The 16,442-nt window shown below is 42.2% G+C and overlaps 1 protein-coding gene across 1 annotated transcript in view; it reads left to right on the top strand.

Moving 5' to 3' along the window:
- The window catches only part of Rheb (Ras homolog, mTORC1 binding), a 49,057-nt gene that overhangs the window by 5,881 nt on the left and 26,734 nt on the right, over positions 1-16,442 (top strand). The window lies entirely within an intron of this gene.

The raw sequence follows: 16,442 nt of genomic DNA, 5'->3' as shown, positions 1-16,442 counted from the left end.
TTCACCTGGTGCTGGCTTTAGAGGCATGAAAGATGGAAGAGTGAAGGGGTCATCAGTTCTTCCTCTGAGGTTTCAGAGAGCTTCGAAGGCCAGGCAGCGTGAAGCAGGGGTTCCCCTGCATAGAGAAGGCCCTGATAGGCCATTGTGTGAAGCTGTGAAGGTGAAGCCTGGTTGGCAGTGGAGACCCCAAGAAGACCTGCACACAGGGAGTGGTACCAGCACAAGAGAGATGTGTGTTGCACGCAGCAAAGCTAGAGAGGCTGAGCCATCTAAGCCCTTTGGAAGTAAAGTCCCAGAAGTTGGACGTGGAGCTACTGGATTTGGTGTTTGTCCTGCTGGTTTTCAGTCTTGTTTTGGTCCAGTATTTCCTCACTATGCCTCCAGTCCTCCCTTTTGGAATGGGAATGTGTATTCGGTTCCAATGTATGTATGTTGGGAGTATGTAAGTTGTCTTTTGATTTTACAGGGCCTTACAGTTAAGATTATTTCACTGCTCAGAAGAGACTTTGGACTGTGGACTTTGAATAGTAGTGATACTGATAATGACTATGGGGACTTTTAAAGTCGGGCTAAATGCATTTTGCATTTTATATGGTCATGAGCCTATGGGGGCCAGGGGGTGGAATGTGGTGGTGTGAATGCAAATGTCCCCCATAGGCGCCAAGTATTTGGACATTTTGTCCCCAGATGATGATGCTGTTTTGGGAGGTTTTAAAAGGTATGGCTATCCTGGAGGAAGCATGTCACTGGGGGTGGGCTTAGAGAATTCTTAAGCCTTGCCAGATCTCCAGTTGCTCTCTTGCTTCCTGTGTCTGTGTGATGATGTGAGAGCTTAGTTTCTGCTGCTCCTGCTCCAGCCATCTCCAGCTGCCATGATGGACTATAATTCCCCTGGAACCATAAGCTCAAATAAACTCTCCCTTCTATAAATTGCTTGGGTCAGTGTTTCTATCACAGCAACAGAAAAGTGACTAATACAGGGACAAAATAATGGTAGTTTGAACATTCCTGTACAAACATTTATGTGTTTTCATTTCTTTTGATTGTGTTCCTTGGAGTGGAATTGCTGAGTCATATAGTAACCCTATTTAACCATTTGAGGACTTACCAAACTTTCCAGACATCTGCACTGTTTCACATTTCTAGCAGCAATGCACAATGCTTACATATCTCTTCACCCTTACTGACTTGTTTTCTGTCTGCTTGGTTTTAGCCACCCTGATAGGCTTGAAGTGATTTATAGAGAAACAACTTCTGTCTATAAAAATGAAATTGTCTTATTTTTCTTACCTTTGGTGCTGAGGGTTGAACCCAGAACCTTACTTGAGGTCCATTTTAGCTATTTTCTTTTGCAGTATTTGCTTTTGGTATCACATCTAGGAAACCATCCATCATAAGGTATGCAGCTTGGTGCTGTCTTCTTCCGAACGTTCTCTGTTGTGCACATCGTGTAGATGTGTGATGTGCTTGGAGTTCATGTTCATGTGTGGTGTGAAGGAAGGGCACAGCTTCATTCTTCTGCATGTGGACATCAAGATGTCTCAGTCTGCAGGAAGACTCTGCTTTCCTCATTGAATTCCTTTGTGGAAAATGAATAACCATAAATTTCTAGGTATGTTTTGGGACTTCCCTTTGTGCTGACTTATCCTCACACCAGACTATAGTTTCCTTCTCGCTGGAGGGTTTTTTCAAGATTGTTTTGCCTATTTTTGGTCCGTTGCATACAGGACTGATTTGCCAACTTCTGTTCATAAACAACTAGGATTTTGCTAGGACACTTTTCAGTTTTGAAAGAATCTTTTACTGATTTTTTTTGTTGTTGTTGTTTTATTTTTATTTATTTTTGGAGTTTCCCTGTAGCCCCAGCTGACCTGGAACTTGCTATTTAGAGCAGGCTGACCTAGAATTCCCATAGATCCACCTGCCTCCGCCTTCTGAATGCTGGGATTAAAGGTGTGCATAGTGAATTCTGTCTATCTGTTCCTAATTTCACTCCATTACAGTATGTTTTAATGAAATGTGAGGTGACAAAGCAGCCTTTGACAGACGAACATTTGAAAAGGATTGAATGTTTTAATAGCTCTTTGAGATGATTATGTCTCTGTGATGCTCACTAAACCTCCATAAGTGGTAAATGATAGTGTCTTCTTATATTTGGGGTGGAGGGGGCTTGCATTTAACATTTATTTGGAGAGTGGAGCGAGTTGATTGTCTCCTCCCACTACCTGGGTTCTGGAGATCAAACTTAGGTCATCAGGCATGGTGGCTTGGTCGTCACCCAATGAGCCATCAAGCTGACCCCCCGTAAGTAATAATATCTTAAAGGTTAGGTGCCCCGTGCAGTCTGCAGTCTTACTTGCTTTGCATTAAACTCTGTTGTTCTGCCTTTTACACTTTGTATAGATCCTCTCTACCCTTCCTGATTTTGTGACATGGAACTTGGGTCATTTGATCTACTGTTACACAAATTTTCCATGTATTGGTACAATTTTGATATGTACATACTTTAAAAATTACATTTGTTAATTTCATCACTGATCTCAGAAAAACTTAGCTATTGTCATGCTGTTAAAAGCATTTCCAGGAGCTGGGCGTGGTGGCGCATGCTTGTAATCCCAGCACTTGGGAGGCAGAGGCAGGTGGATCTCTGTGAGTTTGAGGCCAACCCTGGTCTACAAAGTGAGTTTCAGGACAGCTGGTGCTACAGGGAGACTCAAAAGGACCAAAAAAAAAAGGCATTTCCAAGCTAGACCTGGTAGTACAAAGCCTGTAAGCTACACAGAGGTGAGGAAGAAGGATCACAAGTTCAAGGCTAGCAGCCTGGGTAACTAACTCCAAAGTATAAAAATAAGTGCTGGGGACATAGTTCATTGGTAGAGCGCCTACTTCTCCACGTTCTAGACCCTAAGTTCATTCCCAGCACCACAGAAAGGTAGGGGGGCTTTTCAACAATTTCTTGAAATTTAGTTTAATTACAGTTTTTCCCTTGAGTTGGAACTTTTGATATTGTGCTACAAGTTTTTTCTTGAATTGCTGATCTCCCTTTTTCCTTTCCTTTCCTTTTTTCTTCGGGAAGGCAGTAGGAGGAACAGGGTCTCACTCTGCAGCTCAGGCTGCCTTGAAACTCACGCAACCTGTGCTGGCCTCAAACGTTGAAATTACATGAATGCTATTATGCCTGGCAGGGATCTTGTTTCTTTAATTTCTTTTTTAATGTTTTATTTTTACTTTGTGTGCATGAGTGTATTGCCTGCATGTTGATAGGTAGAGAAGGTGCGGGAACGAGCGGGCGGTGCGGATGGAGGAGGCACGGAGGCTCAGATGGAATTCTCAGCGGGACACAGATTTATTTCGCACGGGTCACCTTTCCCTTGGGAAGGGAAAGATGTCGGCAGAGGGAAAGATGGAAGGGAGGGGAAGGGGGAAGGGATGGGAAGGGAAGGGAAGAAGGGAAGAATGTCCAGGAAAGATGTCCACGGGTTGTGAGCTGGGACTTTATATATGGGGGCTTTAGGGTGTGAAACGGGGAATGTTTGGGGGAGAAATCAGGGAGGGGGAAGCAGGTAGGATTAGGGTGTGGAAGTGTCTTCTTTTTCCTCTTAAGATAAGAGGAACTCTGCTTATCTTTGGAGGTCTGAGGAAAGGCAGGCTGCTTCTCAGCAGAGTTTGTCCTTCTTGACCCCAAAGGTCAAGGTGCTTATCAGCTAAGTTCCCTTTTCCTGGCTCCAAAGTCTGTAGGTCCCTGTTGGGGAGAGGGGGGCTGCTATTGGAACCCTAACACATGTATGTAAGTGCACCCGTGTTGTACAATGCCCTCAGAAGTCAGAAGAGGGCATTGGATCTAAGTGAGTGTTATTCTTCTGAGTACAAAAAGATACAATAGAAATGTCTGGTGCAGACCTTTCCTTGGTTTCCCCGGTGCTTTTTTCTTGAAGACAATCCTATTTCACGCTGTGTAGCAAGAGGTCCTTTATTCAGACAGTTACTCCCCTTCGTCATACAGGTTTTTGTTTGTTTTATTGTGTTGAGAGGTCAAAGGACAACTCTCAGGGATCAGTTCCCACCTTCCACCTCTCTGTGGGTCCTGGGATTGAACTTGGTCACCAGGCTTGTATGGCAAGTGCCTTTGCTCACTGAGCCATTTAGTTGGCCCTCGTGCAGAATATTTTTTAAAAAATCATACTCAGACCAAGATTCAGTAAACTTTATCACACAAGGACATTGGTAAGTGAAGGTGTTCCCCCTATGAGTGTGTGACACTGGTGATGCAGTGATTCCCACCCCGTTTCTAACTGCTGTCTTGATTCCTGCTAAGGGAGCCCAGTCAGGCAGCTGTTACTCATCATTGCATTTGCACAGCTGTTACTCATCATTGTGTTTGCACCTTTGTGCAAATAAGAGCATCATGAAAAGGCAGGTCCTATGTTGGTCCTGGTAAGAAGATAGTTTTGACCTCATGGACTCTGGAGAAGTTTCCAGAGATCAAAAACCACACTTTTGAGAACCATGTAACTGTAGTGTGCTAGGGTCTTGCTGCTCTTGTGCAAAGATATGTGGCAGAGATATGTGAAGGAGCCTCTCCAGCTCCTAGCATTCTGAAAGACAAGGAGGATGGGAGGCAGCCAAGAACTTGGCATGGCTGAGAACGGAAGGAAGCTGGGGGTGGCGAAGCGTAATGAGGTGGGAGTAGGAAAGGAAGTCGGAAAGGCAGTCACAAGCTGTAGGGCCTCCTCCCAGGGACTTTGGAAAGCCATTCATACCCAGTAGGATGCAGTGAGCTGCAAAAGGGTGTCTGTGCCAGCTCCCCTAGCCTCTTGTGATCACTTTTGGGTATGTTGTTGCCTTTGGACTTGTCAATAGTGAAGTTTCCAAAGATTAATAAAGTTGCCAAGGGTATCAACACACCACAACCAGTATACCAAAATGTGATTTTTTTTAAAAAAAAGATTTTATTATTTTTATTTTATGTGTATGGTGTATTTGCCTGTGTGTAGGTAAGTGCACCTGTGTCGTGCAATACCCTCAGAAGTCAAAAATAAAATACAAAGGTTGGTGTGAAAACTGAGATAGCTGCATAAATAAAAACAGACCTGCATCGAAAAATGAGGAACAGCTGCCTCTATCTGTCACAGTAAAGGAAGTCAACTCTGGGGTGCTTTTCTTAGTTTAAGGGTCAAAATAGGAGTTGATAACATTGCCCATAAGTGGATTGAGCTTATTTTATTTCATTAAATTGAAACTGAATTTGGTCATGATTGTGCAAGTGGAAGCATGGACTCTTTCATGATCACACTTCAAAGAATATTTTAATGAAGTATCACATCAAATCTAACAGTTGCTGAAGTACTCACAGGATATCTTAGCCAAACTAACTGGCAGCAAACTGCCGAGTACTTTTACCGTGAATTGTTTCATTGATAATTTAAAATCTCAAACATGAAGGGCCATGGAATACATGTTACTACATTTCAGAATTGCTCAATTTGTCTTGGGCTTCTGATTTTCTTTTTTTTATAAGACTTATGTATAGGACATAGGAATTTTAAATCTAATTGGTATTAGTTCAGAACAGGGAGCTTCTACAGAAGCCTGTATATTTTGTCCTGTGGACTAGTTAGAGCAGAGGGACACAAGGCTACCCACAACATGAACTCCTAAGCTTCCTGATTTGTGTCCTCACTATAATCAGCCTTGCCCACCATTTCTCTTTCTGGTGTGCTTGTCTGCAGAAAGTCTCCTGGTACATTTTGAAACTTTAACAAGATATGCAATATTTTTTTCAAAATTTGGAGTTGGATTTAACCACACGATGGCATAGTAAGTTATTTGTAAGCAGCTTGCAAATACTTTTACAGGTAATAATGATGTAAAATAAATGCTTTTCTAAGCTATATAGACATATCTGACTGATATTTTGCTGGGTTTTAAAAATTACATTCATGTATGTGTGTTTGTGTGTCATGCATGTGGAGGTCAGGGTGACCTATGGAAGTCAGTGCTTTCCACCCATGTGGATCCCAGGGATAGAACTCAGGTCATCAGGCTTGCTTGATGGCAAGTACCTTTACTCACTGAGCCATCTTGCCAGCCCGTGTTTTGCTGGTTTTAAAAAAACCTAAATCGGGCCAGGTGAGGTGGCACATGCCTTTAATACCAACACTCAGGAGGCAGAGGCAGCTTCATAATAGACTTCTTAAGCAGTAGTTTTATGAGCTGCTCTTTATTTGGTCTTATTGAGATAGGGTTTCCCTGTAGTCCCAGCTAGCCTAGAACTTGCTATGTAGACCAGGCTGGCCTTGATCTCATAGAGATCAGTGATCACCTGCCTCTGCCTCTTGAGTCCGTAGTTTTTCTTAATATCTAGAAATTTTCTCTTCTGCTGTGTGTAGAAGGTAGGGCATCTTCAACTACACAGCATGAGCCTAAATCTTTTCTTAAAAGGAGGCTGGGTTGGGGGGATGGACTTGATATTTATTCAAGCCAAACATGTTGGCATATACCTGTAATCCCAGCAGTTGTTAGGCAGGAGGATTGTCCGTGAGTTCCAGGCCAACCAGGACTACATAATAAGACCGTGTCCCAAACAGGAAAAAAGGTTTCTATTTTCTGCATCCCATGTCCTCATCTTACTATCTGCTGGAATGGATATTCATGTTAGAATCATGGTGAACATTTTGCCAAAGCACCAAGAACTCCTTGTGTGGCCTCTTAAAATGAGGGTGCTGGAATAGGTGTATTTTTTTCAAAATATGTGTCCTTGGTGAGTCTGATGTATATGCACATCTTATACTCAAAAAGTAACAGCAAGGCCATCAAGGTAGGGGTGTGTGTGTGTGTGTAGATAGGTAGGTAGGTAGGTAGGTAGGTCGGTCGGTAGGTCGGTAGGTCGGTCGGTAGGTCGGTAGGTCGGTAGGTCGGTAGGTAAAGGTGCTTGCCACAAGCCTGACAACCTGAGTTCACTATCCAGAATGCATACTAAAATGAAAGGAGGGAACCAACTACAGCCAAGTAGTCTTCTGGTATCCACACATGCTATAGCTAAACTTCCTTCTGGGAGGCATAAACAATATCCACCCCCCCCCTCCCTTGGTCCCTATGACAAATCAAGGTACAGTTTTGCCAAACTGCAGACTGGGAACCCAGTGAGTTTATTGGGCTTACTTACAGAACAGTGGGTGAGGGTTTACTTACAGGAGTGTAGGTGTCCCCTTCCTAAGACCGCACCGGAAAGCCTTCATCATGTGGATGGAGACTTCCCCACAGCCACACAAAACAGTGAGAAAGCCTCCCCTCACTTCCTCAGCTAATATATCCTTAGCCCCTCCCCTTGTGCAACAGTTTGGGAAGATGGCTCTGTCCATGGTCTGCCTGTTGGAGGACAGTCTTATGCAACACATGCACTGTGGCAAGCACACTCCTTCTCACACAGACACACACAACCAATAGTAAATAAAAATATTCTTTAAAGGCCAGGTGTGGTGGCGCACGCCTTTAATCCCAGCACTCGGGAGGCAGAGGCAGGCGGATCTCTGAGTTCAAGGGCAGCCTGGTCTACATAGTGAGTTCCAGGACAGCTGGGGCTACAGGGAGACCCTGTCTCAAAAAGACAAAAAAAATAAATCTTTAAAAAGTTAACATACAGGGGATGAAGAGTTGGCTTAGCAATTAAGAGCACTGGCTGTTCTTACAAGGGACCTGGCTTAGGTTTCCAACATTCACACCCACATGGCAGCTAACAACTGCTTGTAACTCCAGTTCCAGGGGATCCACAATGCTCTTTGGACCTCCTTGGGCACTGGACTCACAAGGCACACTTACCTACATGTAGCTAAAACATTCATGTACATAAAATTTAAGGATTTTAAAAATTGCCAGGCGTGGTGGCACACACCTTTAATCCTAGCACTTGGGAAGCAGAGACAAGTAAATCTCTGTAAGTTCAAAGCCAGCCTGGTCTACATAGCAAGTTCCAGGCCAGTTAGGCTACAGGGAGACCCTGTCTCAAAAAGACCCCCCCAAAAAAAATATTATTATTTTTTTTTAATTATAAAATCCGGTCTCACCATTGACAAAACCAATGGCCACCGGGGTTGATACCTTTGTTTTATCAGAGTCTTAATTCATTAATCTTAGTAAATAAAGTATTTGACACTGCTTTTCCATTTTTGCTAAGTGTGTACATGTAGCTGGGTTTTTTTAATTTTATTTTATGTGTATGATTGTTTTGTCTGCATATATGCAAGTGCACCTGTATTGTGCAAGGCCCACAGAGTTCAGAAGAGGGCATCATATCCTTGGACTGGAGTTAGGTATTGTTAGCCACTGTGTGGGTGCTGGGAATTGGACCCAAGTCCTCTTTACAGAGGACTCTTACAAGCAGCCAGTGCTCTTAACTGCTGAGTCATCTTTGTTAAGCATCTAATTGGAGTATCAGATAGAGAGCACGTTGTTAAGAAGCTTGATTACAGATCGTTATTCCAGTCCTTTCAGCAGTAGTGATATGTTCAGGTTCCAGTCTGTTTGTAACCACAGCTGTTTGCAAGCCGAGTCCTTTGGTGTCTGCTTTATAGTTTACACCCAATGAAGGATATTCCTGGTATTCCTGTCTTGCTCAGGGGCTGTCTCTAAGCTACAGAGTGCAGTAGAAATTGACACTGCCAGATCCAGGCTTTCAGCCAAAGGAAGTTGGCAGCCCCTGCCTGTACTTGTGTTCTTGGGAGCCTCAGATAACATACCAGAGACCTTGGGAGAGGGCCCCCTTGCTCCTGCTTGAGGGGTTGCAGCCAGTGACCAGCCTTGCCTGCAGGAACAGCAAAAGAAATGGTTTCATTCACTGAGCTTTAGAGAGGTTTGTAATGCATTGGTAACTAACAGTAAATTACTCCTTTGAGTATGTGTGCTTGCTGATATGTTATTTTGAGGCTTTATCTAAAGAAGTTACTATAACTCACCTTTAATTTCCAAGTTAGTGTGTTAAATATAATTATGAAAATGCATTTTTTTCCTAAGCGATTTCTTGTTTTAAAAGCAGTTACTAGCGATAGTTACTAAATAATAATGGAGTTATTAAATTATCGTCTTTATTAAATACTTACCACAAACCAGATATTCTATGTGTATTTTTACTCATCTACACACACAAAAAGTGAGCTTTATCTTCCTTTCTTCCCGGTGTTTTTTTTTCTTTTTTAAAATTTTTTTTATTATTTATTTCATGTGTATGAGTGTATTGCCTGCATGTATGTGAGTGCACCCATGTCGTGCAGTGCTGCGGAGGTCAGAAGAGGGCTTCGGATTCCCCTGGAACTGGAGTTAAGGACGGTTCATAGCCACCATGTGGGTGCTGGGAATCCAGCCCAGATCCTCTGCAAGAGCAGTCAGTGCTCTTAACCGCTGATCCATCTCTCCAGCCCTCTTACCTTGTTTTCTTAAATCAAGTATATTGAGCTGTAAGGAGGCAGAGGCAGGTGGATCTCTTTGATATCAAGGCCAGACTGGTCTACATAGTGAGTTTCAGGAGGGCTAGGGCTATGGGAGACCTTGACAAAACAAAACATACATTTTTAAAAAATATTTTATTTGTTATTTTTATTTTATGTGTATGAGTGTTATGCCTGCATATAGGTAAGTGCACCCGTGTCGAGCAATGCCCACAGAGGACAGAGGAGGCTGTCAGATCCCCTGGAACTGGAGTTACGGACAGTTATTAGCTGCCATGTGGGTGCTGGGATTTGGACCCAGGTCTTCTGTAAGAACAACCAGTGTTCTTAACTGCTGAGCCATCTCTCCAGCCCTATTGAGCTGTAATTTACATGCAGTAAAATATCCATTTTAGGTGTAGAGGTGGGTGGATTTTGGCAGATTCATTCACCTGTGTAAACCATCTCAATTGAAATATTATCTAGAACATCTCATCATTCCAAAACAGTTCTCTCCTGTCCTTCAGTCTATTTGTGACTGTAGATGATTTTCTTTTTTTTTTTTTTTTTTTCCTACTGTTAGCAAACAGCCAGTTTTATCGTTGTATCTATACCATAGTTGGCTCCCAGTGGAGTCCCCCTTGCTCTTTTAGGTCAGTCTCTTGTATCCCACACCCTTGATCCCACACACACATCTGCTTTCCATCATGATGGATTACTTTTTCTTGTTCTAACATTCCACATAAATTGAATAGTACAGCACTCTTTTTGTCTGTCTTTCAGTAAATGTTTTTGAGAAGTCATTGGTGGACTGTTGGCGTATAAGAAGTTTTGTTTTATTGCAGAATAGTATTCTGCAGTGTGGATATACCATAATCTGTTTATCCACTCTGCCTGTTGGACATGTAAGGCCTTTTCTGTATATAATTATTGAAAATAAAGTTGTTCCAGCATTTGTGTATGTCTTTGTGGACATGAAACCATTTCTTTTTGGTAAATACCTAGAAGTAGTGTTGCTGAATCACATACATACATGTCAAGTATATTCTTTATGAGAAACTTACCAAACTGTTCCAAAGCATTTGTGCCATTTTACATGTCTGTCAGCAAATGAGTTTTAGTTCCTTTTACCTACTTCTTCCTTATATCAGTGTTCTTTTTAACCTTAGCCATTGTCTCGTGATTGGTTGTGGATTTGATTTGAATTTTTCCAACAGATGATGTTAAGCATTTTCTCATGCCCTTTGTTTTACATGTATAAGTGTTGTGAGTGCAGATATTTGAGTGGACTGCATGTGTGCAATGCCAGAAGAGCACAACAGATCCCCTGGAACTGGAGTTTCAAATAGTTGTGAGCTGCCATGTGATTGCTGGGACCTGAACCTGGGTCCTCTGTAAGAGCAGCCAGTGCTTTTACCTGCGGAGCCCATCTTTCTAGCCACCATGTCTCTTAAGTCTTTTTTTATATTATTATATTGATTTATATATTCTGAATAAAAGTCATTTTTCAGATGTGTATAAGTATCTTAAGGCTAATCCCTATAGGGAATCCTTTCTTCTTAGCATATAAAATAATGGCATAATGTCATAGCATTATGACACTTTGATGTGTCATACTTTGTTCTAACTCATCCCCTCCCACTGCCCTTTCTCTTGCCCCTGCCCCCCCTTTTTTGGCTGGTACCCTTCTCCAAATAGTCCCCACTTCTGTGTCCATGTCACATGTACTGGTTATTCTACTACCCCTCCTCCAAGACCTTTTCTTCCTCTTTCTAGCTCCATGACCTACATGCACACACAAATGAGGGGGGCAAGCCACAAACTAAAGATCAAAGACATTCTTAAAATTTCTGGGGTTTGTATTTCAGAGTTAGGGGGGTGGATCTAGGGCCTCACATATGCTAGACAGGCACTCTACCACTGTACACATTCCTGGACCTCTTTCTACCTTTTTTTTTTTTTTAATGTATGAGTATTTTGCCTGCAGGTATATAAATACATCACATGTGTGCCTGGTGCCCACAGAGGCCAGAAGATTTATATTCTAAGGCAGTGTCTCACCAAGTTGTCCAGACTGGATTGAAACTTGGGATATTCCTGCCTCAGCTTCCCAAGTAGCTGAGATTACACTGGAGCCCAGCTCTGGTTTTAGTTTTAAGTTTAAATCTGTAATTCATTTCTAGTTTGGTGAGGTTTTAGGGGAGCTGGGGTGTTTTTAAGACAGGGAGACCCTGTCTCAAAAAAAGACCAAGAAAAAGATTTATTTGGTCTGTATGTATGTGTATCACATGTGTGTAGTGCCCTTGGAGTCCAAAAGAGGGTGTCAAATCCCCTGGAACTGGAGTTATAGGCAATTGTGATTTGCCATGTGGGTGCTGGGAACTGAACTTGGATCTTCTGCAAGAGCAGCCTCAGTGTATGATTTTTTGTATAATTTTTTGTATAAATACCTAGGAATGGAATTACTGGGTCACAAAGTAAAGGTATGGTTAACTATAAGAAACGTCTGGACTGGAGAAATGGCTCAGCAGTTAAGAGCACTGGCTGCTCTTGCAGACAACCTGGGTTCAGTTAACAACACCCACATAGTGACTTAACAACTGTCTGTAACTATATTTCCAGAGGATCCATTGCCTTCTTCTGGCCCCTTTGGGCACTGCACACATGGGTGCACTTATATACATGCAGGCAAAACATACACAAAATTAAATTATTTTTAATTTATAAAAAAGAAACTTCCGAGTTGTTTTTCCAAAGTAACCATGTCAATCTGCATTCCCACCAGCAGTGGGTATCCATTGCGTCTGTCTTGAAAAAGTGCTGAATGCCCACTATTTTCACTGTAGCCATTTGAGTTAGGTATGTGGTATCACATTGTGATTTTGTTAGAAATAAAATCTGAGGTCCAAAGACCCCATTGATACCACACAGAGAACCCTCAGACAAAGTTAACTCAGCAAAGCAGCTTTAACTTTTGCAAAAGGGTGTGATGTGTTTCAGATCAAGTAAGCATACCTTGTCAGTCTAATAGGGTTTTATCCTAAGGCAAGAGTACTGAGTCTTTCCCTCTTGGATAGGGTCTGACCTCACAGTCTTGGAGTTGCCTAGTTTTAAGAGAATTGGTGCAGTGGAAACGAAGGAAAGGGGGAAGGAGTGGTCAGCTCTGACCTGTCAAGTTCAAGTTTGGGAATGCAGCAGGGCCTTTGCATAAACAAAAGTTCTACAAGGAGCCAGCAGATTAAAGGATTTGAATTCCTCCTTTGGCAGGGGTAGGGGTTTTGGGATGTACAAAATGGCATTAAAAAGTTACATTTCTGTGATCATTCTTTTGATGGAAAAGGTTTTAATTTTTTGTAATTCCCTCAACTTCAATAATCATATCCTTGATAAATAATATTAAGCATTCTTTTGTGCTATTTTTCATTTTGAATATCTTCCTTGTGAAACTATTCATATCTTTTTGCTTTTTTAATTGGGTTCTTTGCTTTTTCATTAGGTGATAAATTTACCCAAGCTACCGATTTTCTTTTCTTTTTTTTTAACTGTTAATTTTTATTTTATGTATACATGCAAGTGTTTTGCCTGCCTGCATATAAGTGGACCACATGCATGCAGTACCCATGGAGGTCAGAAGGGGGTGTCAGATCCCCTGGAACTGGAGTTACGGATAGTTGTTAGCCACCATGTGGGTGCTAGGAACCAAGCCCATGTCCTCTGCAAGAGCAGCCAGTGCTCTCTCTCTAGCCCCATTAATTAGGTTGTTCTCTTACCAAGTTACTATAATTTATTCTGTGTCTTACATACATATCTTTTGTTAGAATGTTTTTCACGTATTTCCAACAAATGTATGGCTTGTCTTTTCATTCTTTTTTAATATTTTCATTTCATTATTATTTAATTATGTGTATATGTATGTGGGTTTATGCATGTGAGTGCAGTGCTGGCATTACAGGCTGCTGTGAGCTGCCTGACAAAGGATGCTGGGACTCTTAACTCAGATCCTCTGGAAGAGCAACAGTATGTGCCTTACTGCTAAGCCATCTATCCAGTCCATAATTTTTTCTTTTTTTTTTTTTAAGGCTGGGTCTCACTTTGTAGCCTCAGCTGGCCTGGAACTTGACATGTAGACCAGACTGGTTAAGAGATCTGCCTGGTTCTTATTCTCTTAATATGAGTCTTAAAGCAGCTTCTCTGTATATTTATGTATATATTGTACATGTATGGAGGCCAGAGATTGATGTTTAGTTGATTACTGTCTACCTTATTTTTTTAGATGGTCTCACAGATACTAAAGCTTGCCAGTTCAGCTAGACTGACCAACCAGCCCTAGGGAGCCTCCTGCCTCCTCCTCATTGCTGAGATTTTAAGTGTGAGTCACCATACCCGGCTTACATACTTGGATGCTGGGTTCAAACTCAGGTCCTTATGCTTATATAGCAAGCATTTTACCAATTGACCCATCTTCTCAGTCCCAGAGTTTAAAATTTTGAGAAATTCTAGTGTTTCTTCTTTTTTAAAACTCTTCTATGGAGTCTGCATTTAGTGACATACCTAAGAAATTCCCCCCTAACTCAATTCACAAAAGTTTTCTTGTATGCATTCTTCTAGAAGTTTAAGTTTCCGTTTTACATTTAGATTTGTGATCCATTGTTTGATCATATGTTTTGCTTTTGTTTTTGTTTTGTCTTTTTTGAGACCTGGTCTCCTGTAGCCACAGCTAGCCTGGAACTCACTATGTAGACCAGGCTGGCCTAGATCTCATAGAGATCCACCTGCCTCTGCCTCTCTAGTGCTGGGATTAAAGATGTGCGCCTGGAGAGCATGTGTGTTTTAAAATAGTCATGTGTTCGCTCCTGCCCCCCCAATATCCAGTTATCTCAGCATTATGTTGAAAAGATTGTCCTTTCTCCCTTAAGTTGCCTTTGCATGCCGCCTTTGCAAGAAGGCAGTTGACCATACATATGTGAGATCTTTCTGGATACTCTTGTCTTTTTAATTTTATGTGTTTGAGTGCTTTGCATGCATGTATATAAGTGCATCATGCACATGCAATGCCCTCAGAGACCAGAAGATCCCTCTGTAAGAGCAGCAAGTGAGTCTCCAGCTGTAGGCTCCTGGGATACACTTTTTCTCAGGCCAGGCGTGGTTGTGTATGCCTTTAGTCCCAGCACTTGGGAAGCAGAAGCAAGTGTATCTCTGTGAGTTCAAGGCCAGCCTGCTTTACAAAGTGAGTTCCAGGCCACCTGGGGCTACAGGGAAACCCTGTCTCAAAAAGATGATTTAAAAAAAAGATCTTTTTTTCTCTCCCCAAGTTGTATTGACTGTAGTTGGGGGATGCTTTTAAGACAGGGTCTGGTTCTCCCTGTAGGCCCACCTGGCCTTGATCTCAGAGCTCTACCTGCTGAGTGCTGGGATTAAAGGCTTGCCCCCACCATGTTTGCCTTGCACACAAAGATTTTGAGGCCCATAGAACTTAACCTCTCTAGAGTTTCAGCTGAGATTCACACCATAATCTTGAGTTCAAATCCTAAACCTTTACCAAGCACCATTCTGTTTCTACTAATTAGAATATTCCAAAATCAGGTTATGTTATAAATATTTACTGGTGTTCTCTGGCCATCTCCTACTGCCTAGAGGCTACTGCTCTACTGCCTACTGCTATTAACAGGTGCTATATTGTAAAGTAAATGGATTCCTAGGAATGACAAAAAAAATGATGGTTTTGTAGGGACTTTTTTTTTTTTTTAATCTTAAGTACTAAGGAAAGAAGTTTCAAAAGATGTGGGTGCAAGTATGCATACCTAGTAGAGGCCAGAGACTCCATTCCTCAGGCTCTGTCTACCTTTGTCTTTTTTTGTTTTCAGTTTTGTTTTGAGACATAATCTTTCACTGCTTGGAACTTGCCAAGTAGGCTAGTCTAGCTGGTCAGTGAGCCCCAGAAGTCAGCCTGTCTCTGCCTGTCCAGTGCTGACATTGCAGATGCTAGCCACCACACTTGAAATGTGGGCCTGGGGGTGGAACTCAGATCCTTGTGCTTGCAGGGCAAGTACTCCCTTGACAGCCACCTCAGAGCCCGAGACACCAGTTTCTAAAAACATTCCATCAGAGCATTCATGAGATTTGTTTCCTGTTAATTTGTGTTTCATCTCTGTCTATAAATAAGTTTTAAAAAATAGAAGCAATGCTTTAGACAATCTCTTTAGAAATTCAACATAGTTTTTAGTTTTTGGCAGACTGTTGTAGGTTCATTTTGCCTATTCTAATTATTTTGGTAGCTGTTTGTATTATTTTTCTCGTTTGCTGTGACCAAATACTTGACAAGAAGCAACTTAAGGATGGAAGGGTTTATTTGACTCGCAGTTTGAAGCTATAGTTGGTTGTAGAGGGGAGGGCAAGGTGAGAGTGGGGTGACTGGTCGCTATGTCTGCAGTCAAGGAAGCAGGGTGGAATGTTGGTGCTCAGCCTTTCCTCTTTTCACTTGTGCAGGGTCCCAGCCCATGGGATGGTGCTGCAGTACATTCATGGTGGGTCTTCTTTTCTCAGTCTAACCAGCTACACGGTGTGTGCACAAAAGCTCAGGCCAGAGAAGGACCTCAGATGTCGTCTTCTACTGCTTTCCGCTTTGTCTTCTAGGTGATTTGAAGCCAGTCCAGTTGGCAATCCAGGTTAACCATCCTACTGTTGTGTCTCATTAATGGGATTCTTCCCATGTCTAGGAGTATAGGCTGACAGGTCACGTTTGTTTCCTAGCTTCCTCCAGCCTCTTCCCATCTTATGTATTTTGTCTTCAGCCTTTGTCTCATCCTATCTCATACCCCTAGTGGGGAACTTACTTCCTGGTAGAGCGACTGTGACTTGTCTGTTCCTTCTGCCACTCCTACCTCAAAGGCTCAGAGTGTATGGCCTCGTATTATTCCTTCCCGTCCCGTTCATTTTCTGGCTGTGGCATCTTCCTTTACGAGAATCACTCAAACCAGTTACTAGAACTCAGTACCAGTTCCTGTTTCTTTTACAAAAGACCTA

The sequence above is a fragment of the Nannospalax galili genome, unplaced genomic scaffold, assembly GCF_000622305.1.
Source record: "Nannospalax galili isolate Female #2095 unplaced genomic scaffold, S.galili_v1.0 scaffold302, whole genome shotgun sequence".
Lineage (NCBI taxonomy): Eukaryota > Metazoa > Chordata > Mammalia > Rodentia > Spalacidae > Nannospalax > Nannospalax galili.
This window is presented reverse-complemented; position numbering and strand designations above follow the sequence as displayed.